Here is an 18325-nt window from a genome sequence, read left to right as displayed (position 1 = left end):
TTGGTACGGAGATTGAACCCAGGGGGAGTTTTACCATTGAGCCACATCGCGGGCTCTTTTCAGTTTTTGAAACTCTCTTGTTAAGTTGCCCAGGCTGTGCTCAAACTTGTCCCTGTCTGAACAGCAAGAGAAGCTAAGATTAGAGGCATGTGCCACTGCACCTGGTTCTAGCTATATGTTATTGGGAATTGAACTCAGGGACACTTTATCACCGAGTTACATCTCCAGATCCATGTTTTTATTTATTTATTTATTTATTTTCTGTATCGAGGATTGAACACATAGGGCACTTAACCACTGAGCCACATCCCCATCCCCTTCTATGTTTGATTTTGAGGCAGGGTTTCACTAAATTGCTGAGGGTGTTGCTAAGTGGCTGAGGCTGGCCTTGAACTGGCAATCCTCCAGCCTCAGCCTCCCAAGTTGCTGCAATTACGGACATGATTCAGCTTATTTCTGGGTTGGTGTCTTTTTCTCTATCAAGTTCTTTCAACAGGATATTAATCTCTGTCCTCAACCACACCTTGTGGCTTCAAGATCAGGCTTCATGCTCCATGGACCCTAATTTTGGTGAATTACACTCTTTTTAATATATTTTTAGTTGCAGATGGACACAATATTTTTACATAGTGCTGAGGATCAAAACCACAGGTGCTATGCAAGGATTCTACCAACGAGGTGAAGTACAACTCCAGCCCCTGGTGAATTACTCTTAATATGTTTGGGCACTGGGCCTAGTTTTGGAGTCAGGCAGGAGGATCTGCCATTTGAACTACAGAGTGAGCAAGGAAAAGGAATTGTTCTCTAAAGCAGTGTGGTCATCCTATGTCCATCCTGAGATGAAAGGAAGGCAGCAGCAGTCTAGCTTTCAAGGGGAGTTCTGGGTATGATCAGGAACTCTCCTGTAATCTTCAAAGATGAGGAAGGCAATGGATGGAGGGGAGTGTTGTTAATGAGGTTGGCAGCACCCTCAATGGAGGACAGCAAGAGCAGGGGCTGGATCTGTCAAAAATAATGAGAGTGAGGTGGGAAAAGCAGAAGGGGGAACAAACAGATGTCAGGGAGTGTCTTGTAAGGCAAGATGATAGAGAAGTATGATACATATAGGGGACTGTTAATCCTGGGGCAGTGGAAATCAAGGACAGTGGTAGGAGGCTGGGTCAGGGTAGGGATGCAGGGAGGAGAGAGGGCAGATGGCATCCTGCATCTTCTACCTTTTATGGTGGCCAAGGAGTAACATGGACAGGGAGCAATGTTGGATATGGCTCATCAGTTTGGGCTGAAAACCTTTTACCAACCTGCGCCCAGGGGATTTTTTGGGGGGAGGTATAAGGGATTCAACCCATGGATGCTTAACCACTGAGCTACAAAACCATCCCCCCTCAGCCTTTTTTGAGACAGGGTCTCAACTAAGTTGCTTAGGATCTTGCTAAACTGCTGAGGCTGGCTTTGAACTTATGATCTTCCTGCCTCAGCCTTCTGAGTCACTGGAATTACAGGTGTGCAGCACCTTGCCTGTTCTTTTCTTGACATCTCTAACTCAGCCCAGTGGGTCTTATAAAAGTGCAAGTTGGCCTGGCATAGTGGTGCAGGCCTGTAATTCCAACTACTCAGGAGGCTAAGTCAACCTCAGCAACTTAGTGAGACCCTTCCCTGAAGTAAAATATAAAGGTCTGGGATGTAACTCAGTGGTAGAGCACTTACCTAGCATGAATGAGGCCCTGGATTTAAACTCCAGTATCAAAGAAAAAAGACTAGGAAGGATGGGGTGCCAGTCAATAGGTATCAATGATAAGCATGACTGCTTTTTCAAGAACCTGCTCCTTGCCAGGTACTCAAGCAATTCCTTAAGGTTTGAGTAACTACAGATTGGTCCTGGGCTCCTCGTGGAGGAGATTCTGGTTTGATCCAAGGTCTGTGCTTAAGACTGTGATCTACCTTCTCTTAATTGGGTTTGCAGGCCCCTTTGATGGGAGCTGCTTTATAGTAATAAGACATTCAACAGCATTTTCTTCAGAAGGAAAAAAGAAACATAAAAGATAGGAAAAGAAAACAATGAGAACAAAAATATTTTCTTCAGAAATGTTAACAGGAGGTTCTCTGAAAAAGGCCTATAGGCTTGGGAGTCAAAAAAACTAGAAACTATTCTTGTTCTGCCACTTGGTAGCGCTGTTAGTTTAGGCAAGTCCCTCGAGACACAGCAAGTTCCTTCCAATGTAAAAAAGAGGTATTGTTGGTCTTTCTTCAAATAAGATCATGTATGTTAAAAACAACTTAGGTTCTGTTATTACCATTCATTATCATCAGTGTCCTTGAAACATCTGTAAGGTAGTGAATTTTATCTGAAAACAAGACCTATTCAGGTTACCACATTTTTCTTTTTCTTTTTTTATGGTGCTGGGGATTAAACCCAGAGCCTTGTACATATGAAGCAAGCACTCTACCAACTGAGCTACGTCCCCAGCCCCCACATTTTCTTTTAATCTAGAAGTTTATTTGAATGAGATGATCTCTGAAACACATCAAATGAACCAAAACCGTCAGAGGTACTCATCATCTATTATTTGTGTGGAAAACATCAATAATTCCTGTAGAGACAAAACTTTTACAATGGCTGCCAAGAGAAAGGAGTCCTGGATGCCTGAGGGAGATTGACTTTACTCTTTCATCTTTTCGCCCATTTGACACTTCATATTATGTGAATATATGATCTACTAAAAATTCTTTAATCTCAGCCATACAGGGACAAGGCAAGATCCTATTTCAAAAAATAAAAAACACAAAATCTTAAGTAAAGTGTAAATAATACAAAAGCAGTAGGCACAGCAGGCATCCATTTGGGTAATCATATTTTTACACATTATGTTCTTAATAAAAGAACATGTTCTTAAATATCATTTTGGGAGATTCATTCTGCACAAATAACTGTGCCGATGCTTTATTTTACTTTAACAAGATAGGAAGGTTCAGTGCCTTGGTCACACTGGGAACTCAAACCCAGGACAAGGACTTGATTCTACTTAAAAAAAAAAAAAAAAAAAAAAAAAAAAAAAGAATTTAGAAACAAGATCTCGCTGTATTGCTTTGGGTCCTGCTAAGTTGCTGAGGCTGGCTTTGAACTCATGACCCTCCTGCCTTAGCCTCCCAAGCCACTGGGATTACAGGCATGTGCCACCGCACCTGAAGATCCATTATTAAAACGTTTTTGTTCGTTTCCCTACGTCCCCAAATCTTCTCACCTTCTTCAGCAACTTAAAAAAAGTATTTTTAGTTGTAGTTGGATACAATACTTCCTGACCCAAATAAGCATGGCACCTGACACCTTTTTTTTTTTTGCCATACGATTTATTTTTTTTTTAGTCATACATGACAGCAGAACGTATTTTGACATATAATACATCATGGAATGTACATACATCAATCATAACGTCTATTCTATTGCATCTGTCACCTTTCTAGCCACTATTCCTGTTGAGCTCCAAGGACCCTGGACCTGAACCGGGGTGTGAAGATTCTGCCACACAACGCTAGGAAGGTACCGGGTCACCAGTGCCTTTACTTTTGGGCCCAAGCGCACCCTGGCTAAACGTCCTGAGTCTCAGCCTGTCTCTTCAAAGAACGGCGCGGAGCCCCGCAGTGCGGTCTTCACCTGTGTGGCCCTGTCTGTCCAAACTGCCAAAGGGGTGGGAGGGCTGCAGGATCTCGTCCAACTCATCTCCCGTCTTTGGCGGCTCCGGGCGGGAAAGACCAGCGGGCTCTACACGGAGGAAGGTTTCGGTACCAAAGAAGTGGGGCGCCCTGCAGCGCCGGTCTGGGCTTGATTTACAAGATCGAGGGACTCGGTCCGGATTTTCCTCGTACACATCTTTTCGTCTTCGTCTGCAGCAGAAGATGGGAAGAGCGCAGCCTCCCTCCACTGGAGGCCGAATCCCCACGGGACAGCGTTTCTAGCACAGAAGACACACATGTGCCAGACATTCGGAGGCATTTCCGTCTACGAACTCCTAGAGACCGACTAAGATGGGAGCCGCGCAGCCGCGGGAAGGTCCGGTCCCTCCGTGTATCACGTGGCAACAACTGCTCGAAAACCGCCATTGAAAAAAAAGGGTCGATCTTGTCACGTGACGCAGGCCTACCAATACAGAAAAAAAGAAAACGCCAAAGAACTTGTCATATGGAAAAGGCGGCTTTTGCATTCGCAAGTGTCACGTGACAAAGCAAATACGTCAATAGGTGGGACCAGCACCAGAGGCACGTGACCAGCCAGAGACTATATTCCCACCACGTGACCAGAACACACCTCCTTCTCTTTCCGCTCCTCCCTCTTATTCCGGCTGGGCTTACGTCGAGAGAAAAGCGACGAAAGGGCGGGGCTTCGGACGGTCACGTGCTCCCGCACCTCCCCGGCGCGCGCGCCCGCCCGCCCGCTCGCCCCCGGCCCCGGCTCCTCCTCCCTCCTCTTCTCGCCATTGCAGTTGGAGTCAGCCGCCCGGCGCGCACCGCGTGGCTTTAGGGGGGAGACCCCGGTGGGCTGTGGCAGGAGGGAGGCGGCGGAGGCTGCGAACGGGGAAGGGGACGCCGACAAGGTAAGCGTCAGTGTGGCCGCGGCCGGGCCCACTCCCGCCTCTGCCCCTCCCCCCCGCCCGTTCTCCCTCTTAGCACGGTCCCAGTTGAGCGGTTGCGGTGACAAGGCTGGTGACTTCTAGTGCCTCTTGCTTGCTTTTGGCTCCCGGGTCCAGACATCCAATGCCTTTCTCCTTTGCCGGCCTCGCTCCCGCGCTCGGCCGTTACTCTCCCCCATTGTGCCGAAGAAACAAAATGGCGGCGGCGGTGGCGGCGGCGAGGACCCAGTGCGCGCGCATCCTCCCCCCCACTTCGTGGCCCCTCGGCCCGCTTCGGCGCCTCTCGCTGGGGGTGCGCGCGCACTGGACCCTCGGATGCCGCCTCTCCCGGGCCGGGCTTTGTCTGTCGCTGCGCCGCCGGGCGCACGCGCGCACGTGCCTAGAGCACACACCCCCTCCGGTTCTGAGCATCCTGGCAGGGACGGACCCCCCCCCCCCCCCCCCGCTTTTTCACCCTCTCCTCCACTTTGTCCCAGGTTCTTTCTGGGTTCCTGGAGGGTCACAGGTTTCTAAGGCGGGAAACGTCGCCTCCATTGTCCTCACAGGGTGAGGAAAGACGGATTTCCCCCTTAACGTAAACCTTTTCTCTAGACCTATTACGGAGGAAGCCTTTGTGGGTTCGTTGTGTCCCCAAATCTCTGGTCCAGAGGCCTCCACGAGGTAGTGGCCAAACTTAGGATTTAAGATGGCTCGTTCTTTAGATCAGGTGGTTTTCATTGATGTTGAATGTTTTCCAGATTGTTTAGGATTAGCATCCTACCCCCAAACGGTGATGTGATGTGATTCTTGGGGACTGTTAACTGCAAAACTGGGACCCAAACGTGCGTTCTTAAATCCTTTTGTACCTTTATTTTCTCAAGTAGCTGAGCAGTTGAGATTCTTGAGGTTAACCATGAGGTTCTAATCCAGTTAATCTGCTACCTGGATGAATTATTTGTGCTATGTGATGACCTGCATGTACTTCCGCTGTTCATTGACCAAATTTGGGAAGAGTAAGCTTGCTTTTCTCACTATTTCCAAAATTGCTTGCAAGTTGCTATTTAGGGACATGATGGATCAACAAGAAAGTATCATTTTTCGGTGATAAACCTCCCTTTTCTGGATACAGGTACTTCAGTGATTCTGAATCTTTCTGGTTGTTCAAGATTTTGTGGTCTCTACAGTAAGTGGTATGATAGCATATTTAGGGTCTAGGAAAATGAGACTTGCTATCTGAATGTAGGACTTAAATTTAGGATTTTACACTGTCTTTTCCTCAGGTATTTGTGATTGGGACCCTCCATGGATTGCTCACAGTGCTGCCACTATGCTTTGTGTGTCCTCTCCTGGGATATGGCCACCATATCAGACTGTGAAGAAAGTGTGTAGACCTGAGCCTCATGTACAGCTGGAAAGAGGAAGGGAAAAGGCCTAGGAAGCTGACAGGTGTTACTGAATCTGCCCAGTAGTGCTGGGGTCTTTGCATTTAAGCTGTCTCTTGGCTGTTTGGAGAGCCCCAGCACCCTGAGATTTGTGAATGGAATGGAACAAGCCCTAGTGTAAGAGTTTCACAGGCTTATTGTATTCCTGATTGTGAAGAATCTAAATTTGTTGTTCCTTATTTTTCTTCCTTTTTGTTTTTAATCCTGTATTGGGGTTTGAACCTAGGTCTTATGATAGGCAAATGTTCTATCACTTAGGTCCTGATTTTTCTTTAATTTTTTCTGTCCAATAACACATTGACAAGAGCAGCTACTAAGACTTTGATCTCACAGATGTGCTTTTTTTAGGATCTCTGGATAAAGCCTTCAGGTAGGACCAGGTGGAGCCAGTGCTGGGAATGGGCCTTCTGTAAGTTGATCTCTTTCCTTTGGGTAAACCATAGGCAGCATCTTTTCTGATTTTAGGCTCTAGAAAGATGTAGAATTTAGAATTTTTTTTTTTTTTTCCTTAAAAAGGCATTAGATGTTTTCTTTGGGGTGAGGCAGCAGTCTCTTACCTCTTTCACCCTTCTTTCAAGTGCCTTCCAGTCACCCCTCATGGCCTCATGGGAGTGATTTCTTTCCCCAAGAAACTTTAATTTTTATAAGCCTCTTGGCCTTGGTGTCCTGCTACATTTTGTCAGCAAGTTAAGTCCACCTTTTGCAGTTGTGAAAGATGGGTAATGTCACCATCTAGTGTTAGCATGAATGGTCCAGGAACTTAGGGGATCCCTTTATTTTGATCTTGCTTTGATTGAAACTTCTCAGCAATTTGGTTTTTTTCTAGGTTTTGTATATTGGGCGCCTTGTATTTTAGCAAAGTCCCAGGAGAGAGAGATTTGGTTACTGTTAGCAGTGGGTTGGAGTTACAGGCAACACAGTGAGTGAAGTGGGCTTTGGGCTCTATAATGATGATGTGGACTTCAGTTTTCTGCTGTGGCATTTGGCGGTTTTATCCAAAACAAGTAGGTTATCTCTCTGCTTTAATATTTAGAGTAAGTGCTGAAATCATAATGAAGGCAGATGTGTGTAAGGGAACCTTGTATTTTTAAAAATTGTCTATGGTAGGGACTGGGATTGTGGCTCAGCGGTAGAGCACTCGCCTAGCACGGGCGGGACCCAGGTCAATCCTCAGCACCACATAAAAATAAAATGCATTGTGGTGTGTCCATCTACACCAAAAAATAAATATTTTTTAAAAAATTGTCTTTGGTGTAGATACCTTTTTTCCAGAGGTGATCCCTTTATAAATAACAATTGGAAATTTAAACATTTTAAGTAAGTGCTGTTTTTCAGATGTCTTGAGAAATATCCAGTTGAAAAAATTTTTTCCTGTTGCTCATAAAATGTCTAACGGCTGGGGTGGTGGCTCAGTAGTAGAACACTTGCCTAGCATGTGCGAGGCACTGGGTTTGATTCTCAGCACTGCATGTAAATAAATGAATAAAAGATCCATCAACATCTGAAAAACAATGTCTATGTAACAAAGACTGAAAATGTAACTGTGTATGTTGATGGGGATGGAACCCAGGGGCCCATTGAATCTGAGGCAAGTGCTCTGCCCAAAGATGTAACTAGTTTTAAAACCAAAATGTGTATACTACCTAAGGGCCATGTTCTTTAGACCATTTATGATCACCAGGGATCATTTAGTTACAAAGTTGAATGTATCTTTTTTATTAAAGTGAGTAAACTTGCTTCAGATTATTTTTACAATTTTAGTAATAATGAGAATGACCCTGCTGGCAATTTGAAACACATAATTTGTCTTAAACTTGCCAAACAGCTGTCTTTCTTTCTTTCTTTTTTTTCTCTTTTGCAGCAATCTCTGAGCTACATCCCCAGTTCTTGTTATTCTGTTTTGATACAGGGTCTTACTGATTGCTCAGGGTGGCCTTCAACTATTGGGCTCAAGTGATCCTCCTGTTTCTGTCTCCAGTAATTTATAATTTATTTTAAAAAATCTAACCCAGGGCTGGGGTTGTGGCTGAGTGGTAGAGCACTTGCCTAGCATGTATGAGGCACTGGATTCGATTCTCAGCACCACATATAAACAAATAAATAAAGATTCATCAATAACTATTAAAAAACATTAAAAAAAACTAACCCATGAACATCCGTAATCTCAGCTACTCTGGAAACTAAGGCAGGTGCATCAGGAACTGAGGAGATCATGGCCAGCCATAGACTCAATATTAAGGGAAAAAAGGTCAAAAACATGGAAACAAACAGCTCAGGTTCATAGGAGAATTTAATAATCATTTGATTCATAGGTACAGTGCAGTATCTTCATAGGAGGGAATAATTGTTGACCAGTTAAATGTGGAGGTTCTGTGGACTGCCTAGTGATGATAACTACATTTTCGCAAAGCAAACTGTATAAACTAATAGAAGGGGAGAGCAGGAATTAAATGAATTTTGGTGAAGTTACTTAAGTCTTTTTCTTTTAATTTTGGGGATTGAACCCAGAAGTGCTATACCACTGAGTCACATTCCCATCCCTTTTTTTTTTTTTTAAATTTATCTTTTAGTTGTAATTGGAAACGATACCTTTATTTCACTTATTTATTCTTAGGTGGTGCTGAGGATCGAACCCAGGGTCGTGCATGTGCAAGGCGAGCTCTCAACCCTAGCTCCCCCAGCCCTTTTTGTGTTTTGAGACAGGGTCTCACCAAGTTGCTTAGGGTCTTGCTGAGTTGCTGGGATTACAGCTTCTTCCTCTGCACACAATATGAGTCTCTTTAATCCCCCCCCCAAGTTATTCATTTATTTATTTTTTAATATTTGTTTTTTAGTTGTAATTGGACACAATAGCTTTATTTTATTTATTTTTATGTGGTGCTGAGGATCGAACCCAGGGCGTTGCACGTGGTATGCAAGCGCTCTACCCCTGAGCCACAACCCTGCCCCCAAATTATTTATTTTTTTTGCAGTGCTGGTAACAGAACCCAGAGCCTCAAGTTTGCTAATAAGCAAGTGCTGTACTACTGAGCTAACCCTCAGGTCTGCTTTTTAAAATCCAAGGTTGCAACTTGGAAAATGGTTTAGCAGTTTTTTATAAAACTGAACTGGCAACTGGGACTGAGGTGGTATAGCTCAGTGGTAGATCACTTGCCTAGCATGTGCAAGGCCCTGGGTTCAATCCCCAGCACCCCAAAATACTAACTAGCTACTACTATGTGATGGAGCAATTACACTCTTGAAAACATACATATTCATAGTAGCTCTAAGAGTCACGATCTGGGGGCTGGGGTTATGGCTCAGCGGTAGAGCGTTTGCCTCGCATGTGCAAGGCCCTGGGTTTGATCCTCAGCACCACATTAAAAACAACAACCCAGATGGCCTTCAGTATGTGAATGGTTAAACAAACACTAGCACATGCATCCTAATGAATATTATTTAGCAACAAAAGAAGAACTCTATTGAGTGAAATAAGGAAATATGAAAGGTTACATAGTCTACAGTACCATTTATATGCCATTCTCTGTTTGTGTGCTGAGGATTGAACCCAGGGCCTTGCACATGCTAGGCAAGGTGCATGGTAAGAACTTGCTTTACCACTGAGATAACACCCTCATTCCTCTGTGACTTTTTTTAATTTTTGTTTTTTGGTATCTGGGATTGAACCCAGGGTGCTTAACCACTGAGCCACATCCCTAGCTCTTCTTACTTTTTATTTTGAGACAGTCTCACTAAGTTGCTGTGGGTTTCACTCATTTGCTGAAGTTGATCTCCAATTTGCTGTCCTCCTGCCTCAGCCTCCTGAGTCACTGGGATGATAGGCTTGTGCAGCCATGTCCAATCTTGTGCTGACATTCTTAAAATGACAGAATACAAAATGGCTGATTGGATTAGTGGTTGCCAGGGGCTAGGGAGTTGAAAAGGCTAGAGAAGGTTGAAAAGTGGATTTAAGCACAGAGCAGCAGGAGGGATCCTTTGTCTCGTGGGGGCATTTTCTATACTTTTGACTGTTTCAGTGTCTTCTAGTGATTAAGCTATTGTGCTATAATATTTTTGCAAGGCATTACCACTGGAGGAAAAGAGTAGTGTATTTTTTTTTTTTTTTTTGGTACTATGAAAGATTGAACCTAGGTCCTAGGGGCCTGGATCACTAAACTATATCTGTAGCCCTTTACATTTTTATTATTTATTGGTACCAGGGATCAAACCCAAGGTTGTTTTAGAACTGAGCTACATCCCCAGCCCTTTTTTAATTTTTTATTTTGAGATGGGGTCTTGCTAAGCTGCTGAGCCTGATCTCTTGGTTCAGCCTCCATAGTCACTGGAATTACACACGTGTCACCACTTGACACTAAAAATGGAGGAAGGAAATAAACTTGAAGATGATAGTCCTTTAAATAGAAAATATTAGAAGTAGTTTATTCCTAATCTTTTTAAAAAAAATATCTTTATGTGGTGCTGAGGATTGAACCCGTGCCTCACACATGTGAGGCAAGCAGGCGCTTTACCTCTGAGCTATAGCTCCTATTCCTAACTTTTGACCTGTTGGTCAGTAGAAACATTGTTGCAGGCAGAACCAGGAACAATTGAGTTATACTTTTAAATTTGTGGTGGATTATTCAATTTCTCAAGAGTAGCACAGAATTTAGATAAGCATCATCTGGCTGGGTTGATTTGTATAAAATTGCTTTCCGTATGTTCTTGATGATGTGAAACTATAAAATGTTTAAGGAATCACTGAGAGTAGCTCGTTTGTATCATTTTACTTCAGAGCCCAGGATGGGCTAGCTTTAGAGACATTCAGAAGCTGGCTTGAGTCCATGCAAATTTTAAAACCTAATTTAGTCTTTTTAAGATGGATATCCACTTCAGGACCATCCCCCAGAGTCACTGGAAAGGCTTTTAAGATTTTGTGAAACAAGGTGGCAAATAGGTGGGCCATGCCTGTTTATTCATTCTCCAAACATTGGTGTGCCAACTTGGGTATGCTTTTTCCCAGCTGCAAGTTCCTTGAACTTCATATTGTAGTCAGTGAGGTTAGGAAGAAGGCTATCACATCCTAGGCATAAAGGTTTTGTAGTTTTACATCTTACTCTGCATGCTGTGGGTGGGCTGGTTTCAGGAACAAAAGATACTAATTCCTGCATGTTAGAATATGCAAAACATGTTTAAAATCCTGGTGCTTCACTTACCACTTTTACCTGCCTGGGGTGGGGGGGGCTTTCATGAGGCTGGTCTTGCTAGTGCCAAGCTGCATCATGACCATGGTTACAGGAGCAGCTTTTGTGGAGGTAGATTGCTATGGGGCAGTGGAGGCTTGTGTATAGGTGGGTGCTGTGGGCTTCCCTCCTTTATTGTTCATTCCTTAAAAATCTCTTGAGAAGGAGGTTGGCGCTTACCTTGAAGACTCTGGAGTCAGTTCATGAGATGGAATCCCTGGTGTTCAAGGCCAGGTCAGCTGTCTTTTTTTTTTTTTTGTACACAATACATTTATTTTTATGTGGTGCTGAGGATCGAACCCAGGACCTCGCACATGTTACGGTGAGCGCTCTACCACCGAGCCACAACCCCAGGCCCAAGTCAGCTGTCTTGACTGACAGATCTGGAGTCAAAACTAGATCTTGATGCTAGTTTTGTTGACTTGCAAAGAAGAATAGCTCGAGTCTTTAAACATATGATAGTCCTTTAAATAGAAAATATTAGAAGCAGTTTATTCCTAATCAGTTAATGAGTACTCTTACTTGCTTTGTTCCTCTGATTCAGAAGGCATCACCACAGTGACCTGGTCTAAAGAAGGGGGGCCCAGGGATCAATGGACTATAGGCAGGCCAGGTGTGGTGGCCATACCAGCTGAATAGAGCCAAGTGAGTCACTTCAAGGGTGCACCTGTCTACTAGAGGAGAGGATGAAGTGAGGCAGCTGCCTGTAGCCAAGACTTGCCTACGTTTCTGTTCAACAGGGAACACAGCAGACAGAAAACTTACATATGCAGGCTCTCTTTTTTTTTTTTTGTACCAGGGATTGAACTCAGGCACTCAACCCCTGATCCACATCATGTCCCCAGCCCTATTTTGTATTTTATTTGGAGACAGAACAGAGTCTCACTGAGTTGCTTAGCACCTCGCCAAATTGCTGAGGCTGGCTTTGAACTCGAGTTTCTCCTGCCTCAGCCTCCTAAGTAGCTGGGATTACAGGTATGCGCACTGTGCCTGGCCAGGCCACTTATGTGAAGATGTGTTTCTGGGGCATGTTAATAGATGGTGGGGGTTCTTTTTTCTGTTTTTATTCTCTATTTGGGAGTGAATCCAAAGGTGCTTTGCCATTGAGTACATCTTCAGCCCTTTTCAGATTTTTTTTTTTTAAGAGGGAGAGAGAATTTTAATATTTATTTTTTAGTTTTCGGCGGACACAACATCTTTGTTTTGTATGTGGTGCTGAGGATCGAACCCAGGCCGCACGCATGCCAGGTGAGCGCGCTACCGCTTGAGCCACATCCCCAGCCCCCTTTTCAGATTTTGAGATGAGAGTCTTGCTAAGCTGCCCATGTTGGTCTCAAACTTTGTGATTCTCCTGCCTCAGCCTCCCTAGCAGCTGGGATTACAGATGAGAGTCAGTTGCGCCTGGCTATGGGGTGATATTTTGACTCAATGAATGTCATTCCCTACTGGTGGAAGAGTGGTTTTCTATTCAGGACCCTTGCTGCCTGTCAAATGGTATTTTTAGAGGTTTTGCTTCAGCTGGGGGGGGCAATGTTTTCTCTTGCTTTTAACAATACTCAGAATATAGTGTAGCATTTTTAAAAAATATCTATGGATTAAGGGATTTGTATAAATTTAATGTGTTAACCATTTTAATTGTCTTATGTTTAAACATATTCATAACACTGTTACAAAGAGAAAATAAGAGAAGGGTGACAAAAGTGAGCACCTACCTTTACACACAGCTTCCGTTATGCTATTGACTTTTTTGTGTGTGTGCTGGGGATTGAACCTAGGGCCTTGTGCATGCTAGACAAGCTCTGTACAACTGAGCTATATCCCAGCTCATTGATTAAGCCTGTGTTTCACACCTTGCCCACTATCTGTATGTTCTATTTATCCTTTAGTAACTTCACTTTTTTAAAAAATATTTTTTTAGATATACGTGGACACAATATCTTTTTTTTTTCCTTTTTTTAAAGGGGGGGAGAGAATTTTTTTTTAATATTTATTTTTTAGTTTTCGGTGGACACAACATCTTTATTTTATTTTTATATGGTGCTGAGGATCGAACCCAGCACCCCGCGCATGCCAGGTGAGCGTGCTACCACTTGAGGCACATCCCTAGCCAGGGCACAATATCTTTATTTTGTTTTTTTATTTTTATGTGGTGCTGAGGACTGAACCCGGGTCTCACACATACGAGGCGAGCGCTCTACCACTGAGCCACAACCCAGCCCAGTTACTTTACTTTTTATGGTGTATTTCAATCTAAATAGCAGCACAAAGTTGAAGTCTTCCCTCTGTGGCTTAGTTGGAGTTATTTTTTGTTGGGGGGTGCTACTGGGGATTGAACCCAGGGGTGCTTTACCACTGAGCTGTAATACCCATCTTTTAAAATTTTATTTTGAGGCAGGGTCTCATCAAGTTGCCCAGCTTTCAACTTGTGCTTCTCTTACCTCAGTCTCCCAAGTAGCTGGGTTTATAAGTATGCAGCATTGTGCTGGCTGTTTCAGTAGTTTCTTAGGTAATTATTGTTCTTTTTCTTTACCCCCTCTCTTCCTTCTGCCCTACCTCACTCCTGCCACCCCAGTACTGGGGAATGAACATAGGGGTGTGCACTACCACTGAGCCACATCCTCAGCTCTTTTTTTTTTTTTTTATTATCTGATACTGGGGATTGAACTTGTGTGCTCAACCACTGGATCATATCCCCAGTCCTTTTTCCCCCCGCTTTCTTTCTTTTTTTGTCGGACACAATATATTATTTATTTATTTTTATGTGGTGCTGAGGCTCAAACCCAGGGCCTCGCACATGCTAGGAGAGTGCTGTACCGCTGAGCCACAACCCAGCCCTCTTAATTTTTGAGATAGGGTCTTACTAAGCAGCTTAGGACCCCAGCCTCCCAAGTCACTGGGATTATAGGTGTGTGCCACCACACCAAATCTTTGTTTTTTATTCTGAGACAGGTCTTCCTAACTTGCCTGAGCTGGCTCAAATTTGCCAATCCTCCTGCCTCAGCCCCCGAAGTGATGGGGGATTACAGGTATGTGCCACTGTGGCTGCCTCCTCCCCCTCCCCCCCACCCCTGCCTTTTAACGTTATGTACAGATCTTGAGTGTGCTCTTGAGTGGGTTTTGACCAGTGCATCATCCTAAAAAGCTCTCTTAGGCTCCTTCCCAAAGTGGTCCCTACCACTATCCCCACTCATGGTTCTGAATTTTTTTCTAGTGTTCATTAGTTTTGCCTTTTCTATAACTACTCTAAGAGATTGTACCCAGGGGTGTTTAACCATTGAGCCACAATCCCTGCTGTTTTTTTGGTGTGTGGGGGGGTACTAGGATGAACTAATGGGCATTCAGCCACTGAGCCACATCCCCAGCTCTATTTTGTATTTTGTTTAGAGACAGGATCTCACTGAGTTGCTTAGTGCCTCACCAAGTTGCTGAGGCTGGCTTTGAATTTGTGATCCTCCTTTCTCAGCATCCCAAGCCCCTGGGATTACAGGCGTGCACCACCATGCCTGGCCCCAGCCCTTTTTCGTACTTTATTTTGAGACAGGGTCTTATTGAGTTACATAGGGCCTCAGCCCCCTGAGCTGTTGCTATTACAGGCATGCACCACCACACCCAGCTTAGAACTTTTTGGAGATGGAAATATTATTCATTTTGGTTCTCAGTTATACAGAACAGTTATAGGAGCCCTCACAAGTCAGTTCCCATGCCTTCTGGGAGCCTGTATTAGTTTCTAACACTTGTGTATTTTCTGACAATGCAGTATGACCCTGGCTCACCCTACCTGGTATGTTCCTGTTTCAGTCAACTTACTTCTCCAAGGAAGTTGTTTTAAACTAACAGTCCTACAAACCCATTAATAAAAGGGTCTTAGTCTTAACCTTGCTGTAAAGTCTGTTCAAGATCTATAGTGGAGGCAGACTTTGAGGTGAAGAGATGGTACTGTGAACCTTAGTGCCTGGCATGATCTTGCACCTGGAAGGAAGGAATGATTTTCTCCTTTAGGATATGCGAGATGGTCAAGTTTCTAGGAATGGTACTAGTTGGCCTTACCCATCATTGTCCCAACATCTATAGCCCAAGGCCTGGCACAAAAGAGAGGTGCATGCTAAATACTTTTTCAATAAACACAGAGTGGGTTTTTTGTTTGTTTGTTTGTTTTAGTTGTAGGTGGACACAATGCCTTTATTTTGTTTGTTTATTTTTAGAGTTGAACCCAGTGCCTCACACATGCTGGGCAAGTGCTCCTCTACTACTGAACCCCAACCCCAGCTCAATAAATAAATAGGGTTTTAAATTGCGTTCTTCCTCATCATATTGATGATATTGCAGCATAGATGAGACCAAGCCTGGTGGCCATGTGACAGGACTTGGGAGACTGTCACAGTTTATCATGTAGCTTAGGTGTCTCTTTGTGCCTGTCAGAAAACAGGCTGTGTTTGTTTCGTTTTTTAGTTTATCTGCCATGTCTGCATCTTTGTAGAAGTTTTTTAAGTTTACTCTGTGTTAAAAATGAAACTGGGCTGGGGTTGTGGCTTAGTGGTAGAGCGCTTGCTTGCCTAGCATGTGTGAGGCACTGGGTTCCATCCTCAGCATCACAAAAAATTAGAAAAAAAAAAAGGTATTGTGTCCGACTACAATTAAAAAAACTGTCATGGAGGGGCTCAGCAGTAGAGCGCTCGCCTAACACGTGCGAGGTGCTGGGTTCGATCCTCAGCACCACATAAATATAAGTAAGTCATTGTGTCCAACTACAACTAAAAAAATATTTTAAAAAACTGTCATGGAGGGGCTGGGGTTGTGGCTTATTGGTAGAACACTTGTCTAGCACATGTGAAGCAGTAGGTTCAATCCTCAGCACCACATGAAAACAAATAAAATAAAGGTATTGTGTCCATCTACAACTCAAAAAAAAAAGCTGTCATGTGGGCCTGGGTTGTGGCTTAGTGACATAGCACTTGCCTTGCACATGTGAGGCACTGGGTTTGATTCTCAGCACCACATAAAAATGAATAAACAAAATAAAGATATTTAAAAAAAAAAACTGTCATGGAAATTTTAAAACATGCACAAGCAAACCCCAGTATATCCATCTCCCAGCTTCAGCAGCTATCAACTCCCATAGTCTTTGAAACCAGGGGAACTTTACTATTGAGCTACAGTCTCCAATCCTTTTATTTTTTTGGTATTGGTGATTGAACCCTGGGGTGCTTTACCACTGAGCCACTTCCCTAGCCCGTTTTTCTTTTTATTTTGATACAGAGTCTGTCTAAGTTGTTTAGGGCCTTGTGAAGTTGCTGAGGCTGTGAAGTCTACCTCAGCTCAGACCTTTTATTTATTTTTTTGGTACTAGGGATTGAACCCAGGGGTCTTAAACATTGAGCTACATCTCCATTTATTTTTTTTAATTTTGAGACAGGGTCTGTTGAGGCTGGTCTTGAATTTAGGATTCTTTTTCTGCAGTCTCCTGAGTAACTGGGATTATAGGTATGTGCCACCTTGTCTGATAGGTTCATATGTTTTTAATAATTCTTTTTTTTTTAGTCGGCTCCTCCCCCTGATCCTTTCCTGTATTGGGGCTTGAACTCAGAGGCACTCTACCACTGAGCCATATCATCAACTCTTTTCAATCTGAGATAAGGTCTCCCTCAGTTGCCTAAGCTGGCCAGGTATTTCATCCTCCTTTCTGGAATATTTTAGGGTGAATACTTGGCATGTAATAAATGTATCTGAAATATGTATAAAATAGATAATGATGTTCTTTCCAAACATGACCCCAGTATCATATGTTCCTAGTTGAAAGATTATTCATTATTACAGGACACACTTGGGTGTGCAGTTTGCTCATCACTTAATCTGCATCAGTCTGGTAATGTAGATTTTTTTGGGAGTACAATTTGGTCTTTTTTCCCCCCCAGTAGTTACAGATAAGCAGCATGCTTAGGCAAGTGCTCTGCCACTGAGGTACGGCCCCAGCTCCAAGTTGGTATTATTTTTGAGGGATTTCTATCATATACTTTTTGTAGGTTGACTCCTGTAATTTTCATAGTCTCCCTGCATAGAGTAAAGGGACCACCTCCATGCTGCAGCTGTAGGGAGGAAGCTGCACTGAAACTGTTCAAGAGGGCACAGCTAGTGGCTGAGGGCACAGGGTTTCAGGCTCAGGTTTGTGTGGAACTTCCACTTGATTGAGTGGCTCACCAAGGGTCCAGGCACAGGGAGCAGCTAAGCCTCAGACTTGGTCTCCCACTTTTCCCACCCCATGCTCCCTCTGTTCCTTTATCCCTCTCCTCTCATGAAGACTTTAACCCTCCTACATCCTGTTGCTTGGCTCTGTGAGGGTATCACCCACTGTTTTTCCTTAGGTGTTAAGGTTTAGAAACTTACATGTTTGTAATTCGAATTGCTAGGTAGTCCTGAAGCAACATGAGAAATTCTTGATTTGGTCAGTTATGTTAGGATTTGTTCGTGAAACTGCTTGCTGTTTGTATGATTGAGGGGGAAGGTGGAGTCATTTGGTCTGTGGATGGCTGTTGTTGTTTACTTCTTTGGAAGATTTCAGTATGGGCAGACTGTTTACAAAGAGCGGGAATTGAGTAGGTTGTAGTTGGCATGTTATTTAGTAGAGACCAGAATTGTAATTATAGCCACTTTTATTGTGAAGACTTACATTGTCTGTTTTCGTTTGTCTCAACCTCTCTAGAGTTGAGCCCAAAGGAATACCACTTGATGTAGTTGTCATATGTGCCTGTTAATTTTTTAGAAGGTCTTTGCTTTTCTGTAAAACAGAAGCCTTTTGGCTCACTCTCGTGCTTGTTTTCCTTCTTTTTAGCACATTTAAGGCCTAGAGCTCTTCTAAAGCTCTTTTTTCTTTTTTAAGCACCAAGATTTTGATGAGCTTTTCTGCTTTTTACTGTTTTTTTTTTTTTTTTTTTTTTTTTGCAGGCTTGTTAATATTCTTGTATATATATTTTGGTCCTGTTGATAGAACCCAGGGCTTCTAAGCATGTGCTCTACCACTGAGCCGTACTTATAAAAATTGGTAGACTTGGGGGGCTGGGGATGTGGC

The 18325-nt window shown here is 43.5% G+C and overlaps 1 protein-coding gene and 1 long non-coding RNA gene across 10 annotated transcripts in view; one reads left to right on the top strand and one right to left on the bottom strand.

Moving 5' to 3' along the window:
- Nucleotides 1–3032: 3032 nt before the first annotated feature.
- LOC139702188 (uncharacterized) lies at nucleotides 3033–4408 on the bottom strand. Its single transcript, XR_011704766.1, has 2 exons — nucleotides 4301–4408; nucleotides 3033–4132 (listed from the first exon to the last, which is right to left on the bottom strand). It is a non-coding gene; the product is annotated as an uncharacterized lncRNA (long non-coding RNA).
- Nucleotide 4409: 1 nt separating this feature from the next.
- The window catches only part of Ilf3 (interleukin enhancer binding factor 3), a 33126-nt gene continuing 19210 nt past the window's right edge, over nucleotides 4410–18325 (top strand). For 5 of the 9 annotated variants that reach the window (XM_027955088.2, XM_071602637.1, XM_027955086.2 and 2 more), the window contains exon 1: nucleotides 4411–4586. The gene's annotated coding sequence lies outside the window, so the exon portion shown is untranslated. Of the gene's footprint in view, nucleotides 4587–6391; nucleotides 6453–14211; nucleotides 14289–18325 lie in introns of those variants that run through there. The other 4 variants (XM_027955092.3, XM_027955091.3, XM_071602627.1 and 1 more) reach the window with 3 other exon arrangements.

Source organism: Marmota flaviventris, chromosome 1 (genome assembly GCF_047511675.1).
Source record: "Marmota flaviventris isolate mMarFla1 chromosome 1, mMarFla1.hap1, whole genome shotgun sequence".
Classification (NCBI taxonomy): domain Eukaryota; kingdom Metazoa; phylum Chordata; class Mammalia; order Rodentia; family Sciuridae; genus Marmota; species Marmota flaviventris.
Note: the sequence above shows the minus strand (reverse complement) of the source record. Positions and strands in the feature narration are given on the sequence as shown.